The 11,941-nt window shown below is 47.6% G+C and overlaps 1 long non-coding RNA gene across 1 annotated transcript; it reads right to left on the bottom strand.

Annotated features, from left to right (window-relative positions):
* Nucleotides 1-1,943: 1,943 nt before the first annotated feature.
* Nucleotides 1,944-5,562, bottom strand: LOC121000265. The gene is made up of 3 exons (XR_005778860.1): nt 5,401-5,562; nt 2,859-2,896; nt 1,944-1,993 (listed from the first exon to the last, which is right to left on the bottom strand). It is a non-coding gene; the product is annotated as an uncharacterized LOC121000265 (long non-coding RNA).
* Between the last annotated feature and the right edge of the window lie 6,379 nt (nt 5,563-11,941).

An 11,941-nucleotide genomic window follows, 5' to 3' on the forward strand; every position in this document is an offset into this window, starting at 1 on the left:
TCCTCCAGTAAAGAAGTACACTGGTTTACTGTAAACCCTGACTTTCTGGACTTATTTCCCACTGGGGGTCACCACTCTTCACCATCCCCTCTGGAGAGCAGCAACACATGTGTCCGGGGAACTCAGTGTAATTTTGGGACCATCACAAATCTGGCCACTGCAATAGCTTTCTGTCAAACAGGTGTTTAGCTGATCTTATGTATACAGCCAGCCTTAGATATGACTAGAGGATAAAAGATCAAAATTGCAACAAGATAAATAAGTAATGAGGCATACATATTACATTAAGTTTATTTTGCGTGTTACTCTGGTCTTGATACCCTCTGCATCGGGCAGCATGCACTTAAGGTGCACACCTCATCATAAGCTAAGTGCACCCTCCTGCAGTTTGTGCTCCTATAATGAAATCTATGCCAGTTCACAGTTGGCATAGATTTCAGTCATCATTTATGCTATAAAACTGGAAAAATTATGATAAGTGGTAGGCAATTGAGAGTGCCGGATTTGTGTGAGGTGGAGGCGGGGCGTTCACTATTTAAACCTGGCCCTCCTGCCCCCACTTGTCGGTTTGAACACTTTCAAATCGGCTTGTGGGTTGGTGCCAGAGAGGTGCGGGCGTGCGTCACTGGAGGATCGGGTGATCGGTTGCGTCGGGCTCGTCGCTACGGGACTAGGTAGGCAGGGTGGTCGCACACCCGTCTTACGATGTATTAACATGTGGGGCTGCCGAGCGTGCTGCCGGTCCCCAGCCGCGCTGGCGACTACTGTATAAACATGTGGCGCTCCCGATCGCTTCCGGCACCCCCAGTGACATGTCCCGTTTTTTCCATGTGTATACTCATGCTGACTTACACACTCCCGCTCTAGGCACCCCCATACAGGCACCCCGTCCCGCTCCAGGGCCGGCGCCAAGCACCCCCGCTCCCACACACATTGTCCCCCAGGCGGGCACCCCTCACCTGTGGCGCAGCAGCGTCCGATCACGCCGGCCGTCAGCTCCACAGCACAGCTCACTGACTTGCTGCGCTCCAGCAGCTCCTGGCTTGTCAGTGGGCGACACCTACAGGCCCACACTGGTATTGCAGTCCAAGCACAGGCATCACTTGCTCAGGCAGTGGCTAGGTACTAGGGCAGGGGAAAAAGGGAAAAAAAAAAAAAAAAGTGTGTGTTTAATATATTTGGAAGATGTGTTGAAGTGCAAATACATGGTGGGCTTCAAGGAGGGGGGGGGGGGGCTGGCCACTGCACTTGCGCACGCAGCCGGGCCGCCCGTAAGGCCGTACAATGAGGCAGGAGGTTGGTTAAAGCGCAGTCGCCATAGTCCGGTTGTTAGCTAGGGAGCGCCGGCATGAGTGAAGGGTCACCCAGCCAGCATGCGCTCACCCACATGTCTGTCCTTGTTTATCCAGGTCCACAGGTGGTTGGCTATACTTACGACACTGTGGGGTTTGTGGCTGTCATGGCCGCCAGGTGAGTCAGGGGTGGGGCATGCATGGGCGGAACCCCTCTTTTCTCCTACGTAGGCTTGGGGGTCGGGGGATGGTGGACTACTATGTATCTATTACAGGGGGGCGCCTACAGTCGTGGTCTTTGGGGGGGGAAAGAAAAAAAAATGTAAAATTTAAAAAAAAAAAAAAAAAAATTCTAATAATTTTGTACAGAGAGGAATGTTGCTTTGCCAGGTCTTCAAAAATATAGATCACAGCAATGGTTTCTTTTAAGGATATTTATTTTTCAAATGGTATGCGGCTTTTATTGTGCAAACGTTTTCGGCCGTATCTGGCCTTCGTCAGGCACTATAAAGGTTACAATAAGGCAGTTTCAGTAACATTTAGTTTCCAGTCAATTTACATCATTGATTATAGGAACATCTTCATAATATACATATATATGTCAAAAAAGAAAAAGATAAGGAGTAAAAACAAATATAAAAATTTCGCCGTCCTTTGATTATTCAGACGTAGGTTGTATAAATCACAATGGTGTAGAATATCTGTTATAGGTTAAGGTAATTATATCACCATCAGTATAATTGACATACACCTGGTCAAATTATCACGGCATAATCAATAAAGTTCAATATTATTGTACACATTTCCTAATAATGTATTCATCTTCATACACTCAGGTACATCATCATTTGTTTGTAATTTTATTACTACATACTGCATTTCTCAATCATATCGTGCTGTAGAAACCTTGGACCATTGTATGGTGAGGATGATTTTGATAATGGTATTGCTTTGCATGATGCATAGACCGGAATGTATGAACCATGATCCAGATAGTAAAACTCTTACATATAATGCATGAACCATGAGATATAGAGAGAGACTTATAGGCATCAAGCAGAGTTATATTCTAGCTAGTAGCTACTTACCTGTGCCGCTGGAGGTAAACAGGGGAGGATGCTGTTGTATGGAGCCTATGGCCGCCGAAATGTGTATGAACGCATGTTCCTGTGGTCATTCTAAGCTCTATTTATGAGGGCCAGGCAGAATCTAGGCCAATTCGCGCTTCTTTGTGTGGTGGAACGCATCGCTGGTGTCCCGGTGCGTTCCACCAGCCGGAAGTGATGTCAAATAGGGGAGGAGCGCACCGCTGGTATAGCGGTGCGTTCCACTGACCGGAAGTGACGTGGGTGAAGCGCATCGTTGTTATCACGGTGCGCTTCAAAGGCCGGAAGAAGGTATAGCAATTTGCGTTCCACTAGTGAATCAGATGACCAGCGAATTGGTTGTAGATGTATGCCTGTAAGATCTATAGAAATAATATAGATGAAGTGGCTAAAGGGCTCTATGAATACATTGTAATAATAATAGTATAATGACTCTATAAATATAAATGAAAAAGGATACCCCCTGCGGCACTGGGTGTAGTGTAGAATTCATGGAACCTGAGGAATAAAGAAAAGAATAAATTAGGGAAAAATAGAATGTTATATAATCTCATCAATTATTGTGGTCCTTATGATAATGTGACATCCTTATCTACTGGTAGAGAAGACTCCCCAGTATAATATTGTCAGTAACTTGAAGTATGTTCCTGATCCAATGTCCTGGAAGGGAGACATCCACCAAAGGAGGGGGGAAGAAAGGATCCATGGAATAATTGTCCAGATATAGAGATTTATTAAGTAAAGGCTTGTATCTCATATTCCCTATTGAGTCCTTTTGGCGTCATGGTCTGTAGGGTATGGATCCAAAATGCCTCCCTATGTTTCAGCGTCTTGGATCGATCACCGCCTCTTCTTGATATTGGGATATGTTCGATTATTTGGAATTTTAATTGGGAGATACTGTGCTGTGCCTCATTGAAGTGATGTGGAAGTGGTAACAGTAGGTTTTGGCGGCGTATTGTCGATTTGTGTTGACAAATCCTATCCCTTATAGTTTTGTGTTGTTTCCCCTACGTACATACGACCACATGGACATCTTATGGTGTATACGACGAAATCGGTCTCGCATGTGAAGTAGCCCTGGATTTTAAAAGGTTTACCTGTATGGGGATGGGATATAGATGATCCTCTTTGTACATTGGTACACTGTGCACAATGTAGGCACGGGAAAGTGCCTGTTTTACGTGTATGTAGAAGTATTTGTCTTTGTGGAGGTTTTGATGGTCCTATATCTGCCCTAACAAGAAGATCTCTAAGATTCTTGGGCCTTTGGTTACAGGGAAGTATCGGGTTCTTAAATTCCTCTACTTCGGGGTACGCTTTATGTAGGAGGGGCCAATGGGATTTGATTATATTCACTACCTTCCTGGTGCTGGGGTGAAATTTGTGAACAAAGGGAATACGTTTACCTAGAGGGGCACGTTTGTCTTTGGGATCTGGTATTTTAAGTAGTTTTTGTGGGTAACCTCTTTCCCGGAACCTATTCTTCATTTCTGATTCTCGTTCGCTTCTTATGGTAGGGTCTGTCACTATGGATTGTACCCGTCTAAGTTGGGAGCCTGGAAGTGCTTTCATGGTGGTGGAGGGATGGAAGCTAGAGAAATGTAATAGGTTGTTGCGGTCAGTTGATTTACGGAAGAGATCGGTAGTTAGCTGTCCCAACGGATCTACCTGTACCATCGTGTCCAGAAAACTGATTGATTTTTTGTCATAATGTATGGTGAAGTCTAATTCCGGGTAGATATTGTTAAGATATTCATGAAATTGAGTGAGTGTTTCTTGGGGGCCCTGCCAGATGCAAAATATGTCGTCTATGTATCGTTTCCATAGACGACTATGCTGTAGAAAGAGAGAGTTGTTGTAGATGTGTGTTTCCTCGATGTCTGACATATAGCAGTTGGCATAGGGCGGGGCCACGTTGGACCCCATTGCTGTCCCTTGTGTTTGCATGTAGAATGTATCTTGGAATAGGAAGAAATTGTTCTGTAGGATGATTTTGAGTAGGTCGATGCAAAGGGAGATGATCTCAATGTCTAGTTTATGCCAGAGTAATAGCTTGTGTACTGCTGCAATACCTTTTTGGTGTTTGATGGATGTATAGAGACTCGTGACGTCCCATGTGACTAGGAAGATTTCTGTGGAGAGTGGTTTGAAGTTCTGAATGATTTTGAGGAAGGACCCAGTATCTAAAAGAAAGGATCTGGTTTGTTTAATTAGTGGAGTTAGGACTTTTTCTACAAATATGGCAAGTGGTGACAGTAGTCTGTAGAGGCTACTATGGGGCGTCCCGGAGGGTTGGTCAGATTTTTATGAATTTTGGGCAAAATATAAAATACTGGCGTGATTGGATGTGACTTCATAAGGAAGTCAGCGGTTTTGGTGTCTATGATGTTATGAGTTTGGTAATGTAGGAGGGTTTCCTGTATAGTTTTGGTGATGGATGGGGAGGGGTTGTTTTTAAGTTCCTTGTAGACTGTTGTGTCCTGTAGTTGTCTTTGAATCTCGGCTATATATTTGGACTTGTCCATCACCACTAGTGCTCCTCCTTTGTCTGCTGGTTTCAGTATAAGATGTTTGCATTCTTTTAAAGTTTGTAGTGCCTGTATTTCAGTGTTAGTAAGGTTGTTTTTGTATTTATATTTGCCTCTACGTGTCTCTTGTCTAAATCGCTCAATGTCTCGCTGAATTAGTTCTATGAATGTTTCTATGGCCGGGTGTGTTTTGGGTGGAGAGAAAGTGCTTTTGTTACGTAGGCCTAGTTCGGTGATTGATATTTTGGATGGCGTTGCTTGTGTGGTTCTAAGGGTCTCTTTGGAAAAATGTGCTCTCAGGCGGATGTTTCTGAAGAATCGTTGTAAGTCTAAGTCCAGCTGAAAGGTGTCCAAGTGGTATGAAGGACAGAAGGATAGCCCTTTCTGTAATAGTTTCATTTCAGCTGGGCTTAATGATTCCGAGGAAATGTTAATCACAAGTGAGTGTGTGGTTGTGCTGAGTATATCTACCTGGGAGCGAGTTGTCATAGTAGATGTCTGATGGCCAGCAGTCTCCCCACCTCGATGTCCTTGATTGATGCCTCGTGTTCTGCGTTGGTTGCGGTTTTGATATTGACGGTGCTCTCCACTGGACGTGGATCGTTGGGAATCGATTGAAGAGGATCTCCTTGTCGGTTGGTTTCTCTCTGTCCAGTAAAACAGGCACTTTCCCGTGCCTACATTGTGCACAGTGTACCAATGTACAAAGAGGATCATCTATATCCCATCCCCATACAGGTAAACCTTTTAAAATCCAGGGCTACTTCACATGCGAGACCGATTTCGTCGTATACACCATAAGATGTCCATGTGGTGGTATGTACATAGGGGAAACAACACAAACTATAAGGGATAGGATTTGTCAACACAAATCGACAATACGCCGCCAAAACCTACTGTTACCACTTCCACATCACTTCAATGAGGCACAGCACAGTATCTCCCAATTAAAATTCCAAATAATCGAACATATCCCAATATCAAGAAGAGGCGGTGATCGATCCAAGACGCTGAAACATAGGGAGGCGTTTTGGATCCATACCCTACAGACCATGACGCCAAAAGGACTCAATAGGGAATATGAGATACAAGCCTTTACTTAATAAATCTCTATATCTGGACAATTATTCCATGGATCCTTTCTTCCCCCCTCCTTTGGTGGATGTCTCCCTTCCAGGACATTGGATCAGGAACATACTTCAAGTTACTGACAATATTATACTGGGGAGTCTTCTCTACCAGTAGATAAGGATGTCACATTATCATAAGGACCACAATAATTGATGAGATTATATAACATTCTATTTTTCCCTAATTTATTCTTTTCTTTATTCCTCAGGTTCCATGAATTCTACACTACACCCAGTGCCGCAGGGGGTATCCTTTTTCATTTATATTTATAGAGTCATTATACTATTATTATTACAATGTATTCATAGAGCCCTTTAGCCACTTCATCTATATTATTTCTATAGATCTTACAGGCATACATCTACAACCAATTCGCTGGTCATCTGATTCACTAGTGGAACGCAAATTGCTATACCTTCTTCCGGCCTTTGAAGCGCACCGTGATAACAACGATGCGCTTCACCCACGTCACTTCCGGTCAGTGGAACGCACCGCTATACCAGCGGTGCGCTCCTCCCCTATTTGACATCACTTCCGGCTGGTGGAACGCACCGGGACACCAGCGATGCGTTCCACCACACAAAGAAGCGCGAATTGGCCTAGATTCTGCCTGGCCCTCATAAATAGAGCTTAGAATGACCACAGGAACATGCGTTCATACACATTTCGGCGGCCATAGGCTCCATACAACAGCATCCTCCCCTGTTTACCTCCAGCGGCACAGGTAAGTAGCTACTAGCTAGAATATAACTCTGCTTGATGCCTATAAGTCTCTCTCTATATCTCATGGTTCATGCATTATATGTAAGAGTTTTACTATCTGGATCATGGTTCATACATTCCGGTCTATGCATCATGCAAAGCAATACCATTATCAAAATCATCCTCACCATACAATGGTCCAAGGTTTCTACAGCACGATATGATTGAGAAATGCAGTATGTAGTAATAAAATTACAAACAAATGATGATGTACCTGAGTGTATGAAGATGAATACATTATTAGGAAATGTGTACAATAATATTGAACTTTATTGATTATGCCGTGATAATTTGACCAGGTGTATGTCAATTATACTGATGGTGATATAATTACCTTAACCTATAACAGATATTCTACACCATTGTGATTTATACAACCTACGTCTGAATAATCAAAGGACGGCGAAATTTTTATATTTGTTTTTACTCCTTATCTTTTTCTTTTTTGACATATATATGTATATTATGAAGATGTTCCTATAATCAATGATGTAAATTGACTGGAAACTAAATGTTACTGAAACTGCCTTATTGTAACCTTTATAGTGCCTGACGAAGGCCAGATACGGCCGAAAACGTTTGCACAATAAAAGCCGCATACCATTTGAAAAATAAATATCCTTAAAAGAAACCATTGCTGTGATCTATATTTTTGATGACTACAGCTTTGCCAGGTCTGTCACGACTACAGACTCCTTATAAAGCCCTGCCACGACTGCAGGCATCAGTCTGTCACGTCTACAGACCCGCTCTAAAGCCCTGCCACGACTGCAGGCAACAGTCTGTCACGACTACAGACCCGTTATAAAGCCCTGCCACGACTGCAGGCTTCAGTCTGTCACGACTACAGACACGTTATAAAGTCCTGCCACGACTGCAGGCATCAGTCTGTCACGACTACAGACCCGTTATAAAGCCCTGCCACGACTGCAGGCATCAGTCTGTCACGACTACAGACACGTTATAAAGTCCTGCCACGACTGCAGGCATCAGTCTGTCACGACTACAGACCCGCTCTAAAGCCCTGCCACGACTGCAGGCAAAAATCCGTCACGACTACAGACTCATTATCAAGGCCGGCCACTACGGCACGCAGTAACCTCACGACGGCATACCCGTCAGCTATACTACCACGGCAGTAGGAGGGATTCCGGTACCGCTACTACGATGCAGGGACCCCTCCGGGCTGCAGGTGCGAGGCGGTCACAACCACGGACTCGGCCACACTCCCGTTGACCACAGGCACGGGGGGGGATAGCTGCGGGAGGTGGCGCCACGGCCACATACGCAGCCCAGACACTGCCTGGGTATGCAACTTCACGGTCACAGGCTAGGCCAGCCAGGCCTCAGTCTTCCAGCGGGTCCCAGTCACGCCACGGAAGAAAAAAAAAAAAAAATAAATAAATAAAAAATATACAGTCGGGCAGTTAACAGCGAAGTCGCGTATCCCAGCTACGGTCACAAATACTACGATACTCGGAACTGCTCATTGACTACGGACTTCAGAATCCCTGCCCGACCAGGCGGCAGACCTGGCAGCGCTTCTGGTCACGACCGTGGGCGCCGTCGGCCCTTGGCCACTGACACTAGGTTCCCCCCCCCCGGGGGCAGAGCCGGTCTGGACCGACCAGTAGGTAGCGATTAGCATTGATGTGGTTACTTGAGTTTGAATTTCTTTTAGTAGGGAGATGTCTCAGGAGTTTCTTCCGGAGGGTTCCTTATCTTCTCGGGACAGCGGGGAGCAGCAGTCCGTGAGATCGGCGGAGTTGCCAATAAGGTTGTGGACCGTCCCTAGGCTGACGGCAGAATTATCAAGAAGGGGGATACCGTTCCCGGCCCCTGCGAGGAAGGCGGAACTTCACCACCTTCTGACTTCACAACCCGCGGCTCCTAGCCGAGATGAGGGGTCCCTCAGTGCCATTCTGACTTCACTAACGGAGCTGCATGCTGCGGTCAACACCATGGGTACAGCGGTGTCAGATATGCAGGCTAGGCTGGAGACTGTCGAGGGCCAGCCTGCAGCGTTCAACACAGTGTTGCAGACAGGGTCTGTCGCCAGCTCATCAGCATCCGCAGCGCCGGGTGGGTCCAGCCTTTCCGCAACCATAGCTCCTTCCCATTTTGTTCCTCCCAATATCCGGCAGGATATTCTGGAAGGGAAAGACGTTAATTTAGCGTCCCTGCTCGTGCCGGCACACGAAGCACCGGACAATAAGACCATTTCCTGCGGAGAGGTCTCTGTTGTGCTCAAGTCTAGGGACGCAAGGCTCAACAGGAAACTCAATGTTGCCGAATTTGTGTTGGCATTCAGCCTTTGCCGAGACGTGGTGTGCTCTGCTAGCCCCCTTAGGAGGGAGGAGCTTGACCTATATTTATTCAAGGTCGTCGATCTAGGGTATAAATATGGAGGCACCGCCTTCTATGAGTACCACCGCTCCTTCTCGGCAAAGGCTGCGGCCACACTCGCTCAGTGCAAACATGTCGTAGACTGGTCTCGGATGGATACCGAGTTATTTTGCCGCCACTCAAAGCCCCGGCTTGCGCTGGTTGCGGTTCCTACGCCCACACGGCCGGATGGTGCTCGGAGAGCGGAAGCACAGCCGCGCCTTCCGTGTCAGGCGTTCTCCCCATCCAGCCGGCGGGCAGGGCTTCCGCGTCCAATGACAAGTTGGGGCGCCCGGTGAAATACCTCGGTAAGTCACCTTTATGCAATAATTTCAATTATGCCATATGCCACTACAATCAATGCAGGTTGTTGCACTTATGTACCCAGTGTTTCAGGGCTCACCCCCGCGTCGCTTGCACGCAAAAAGGGGGGAATCACGCATGACTAAGCGTGGTTAATGTGGATCTCCTCGCCTGTTTCTTAGCCGGTCATCCAGATTCAGCTTGGGTACTATACGTGCTCAACGGTCTGCGGTACGGCTTCCACACAGGCTTGCTGGCTCTTCCGCAAGCCCCGCACGAGTGCGGGAACTTGGCGTCGGCTATCCGAGATCCCGAGACGGTCACCCAATTAATCCAAATCGAGCTGGATAAGGCTTATGTGATTGGCCCAGTGCGGCAGCCTCCGTTTGATTGCTGGAGGGTTAACCCGGTCGGGGTGGTGAAATTTTCCAATAAAAAAAGATTGGTGTACGATTTGTCGGCCCCACATTCCTTATCAGTCCCCAGTCTGAATTCTCTGATCCCCTCGGAAGAATTCTCCATGAGGTACGCCTCTATTGATGAGGCGATTGAGGTCATACTCAAGTTCGGGAGAGGGGCCTGGTTATCCAAGGCGGATATCACAGACGCCTTTAAACTGCTCCCCATCCAACCGGAACTCTGGCAGTGGCATGGGATAAAGTGGCAAGGGTTGTACTACTTTGCCAGCAAACTGACCTTCGGGTCCAAGTCAAGTCCATGGCTCTTTGATAAGTTGGCTAGCGCGTTGCATTGGGTCTTATCAGACGTCTTCAGGGTCAGCCATGTCACTCATTACCTGGACGACTTCCTTCTGGTCGAGCCCTCGACACGGCAGCCTCAGGACCTACAGCGCTTGCAGACAGTATTTTCAGACCTAAATGTGCCAATAGCTTCTCACAAAGTAGAAGGCCCCGACACCACCATCACCTTTTTAGGGATACGTTTAGACACAGTACGCATGCAGGCGAGTCTCCCACCTGATAAATTAGATAGGATTAGGCAGGCCGTGCATAGGTGGGCTCAAGTGAGAGTAGCTTCGAGAGCGGACCTGCAATCCCTGTTAGGCATGCTCAATTTTGCCATGCGCATCATTCCCCAAGGCAGGTCCTTCATCTCTAGGCTTTTGGCGCTGCTCCCACAGGCCCGTGCACAGAACGAGATGGTACGGTTAGGTCCAGAGGCCATGGCCGACCTGATGATGTGGGACAGGTTTTTGACACACTGGAATGGCGTGTCACTATTCATTCCGGTAGTCTCGAACCAGTCTCCAGTGGTCCACACTGATGCCTCATCGTCAGTCGGCTTTGCCGCGCTGCACGGCAACCACTGGTTCGCTGGTCCTTGGCCGCCGGAGGTCGCATCTATTCCAGGTTTCTCTTCATGTTCCGCCTTGTTTGAGGTATATCCCTTAGTGGGGGCAGCAGTGCATGGGGCGAGCAGTGGACGAACTGCACGGTACTATTTCTCACGGACAATACGGCAGTTGTGGACATCGTCATGAAGGGCAGGTCTAGTTCCAAACTGGTCATGTCATTCGTGAGGAGGTTCGTCTGGTTGTCTCTGACGCATAATTTTCGTTTCGTATGCAGGCATATCAGTGGAGAACGCAATGTCGCTGCAGATGCCTTATCTCGCCTTAATTTTCCACTTTTCTTTCAGGTTTGTCCAGGGGCAGATCTCTCGCCGACACCAATTCCACACCAGGCCCAGCTGCGCTTGGATTAGTCTCGCATCTCACCGTAGCTAAGACACTGATGGCTAAGTCCTTGTCCCACAATACCCTGAGGGTATATAAGACAGCGTGGCGCCTGTTCCAGAAATACGAAAATACCTACCCGGCCGCAGGCCTGGGGCCTATCACTCACCTACTGGGTTTTGTTGGGTTTTGCCACTCTCAATTACACTTATCCTATAGTACGGTCAAATTATATCTGGCAGGTATTCAGCACCACCGGTACAGCCTATATCCGGAACTACCATCACTTTTCTCTGCCCACCCTATCAAAGCGGCTTTGAAGGGTTTGCGCAAGACGTCTGTCGCAAAACGACAGGTGCGTCAGCCCTTTACTGGCCGCTTGTTCAGGTTGGTGATAGACAAACTACAGGGCGAACCATTTGGCCCACAAGTTAGCGCGCTGATAGTAACAGCATTGCATCTGGCCTTCTATGGGTTCCTCAGGCCAGGTGAGCTCATGGGCGCCAACGCGCTGGCCGGGTGCTTGCAGAAGGCTCAGCTCGTCCGGCGCGGGTCCATCTATGTGCTCACCTTGGCCTCATCCAAGACGGCACGGCCCGGGGAGTCGGTGGAGGTCAGATACTTCCCCACGGCCAACAGGTGGTGTCCGGTATGTGCCTTCGATGCTTGGCTCCTCAGCATTGAATCCGAGCCGTCATCCTCTCCCTTACTCGCACTAGGCAATACCCGGCTAAC

This window comes from Bufo bufo, chromosome 1, assembly GCF_905171765.1.
Source record: "Bufo bufo chromosome 1, aBufBuf1.1, whole genome shotgun sequence".
In the NCBI taxonomy this organism is placed as follows: Eukaryota; Metazoa; Chordata; class Amphibia; order Anura; family Bufonidae; genus Bufo; species Bufo bufo.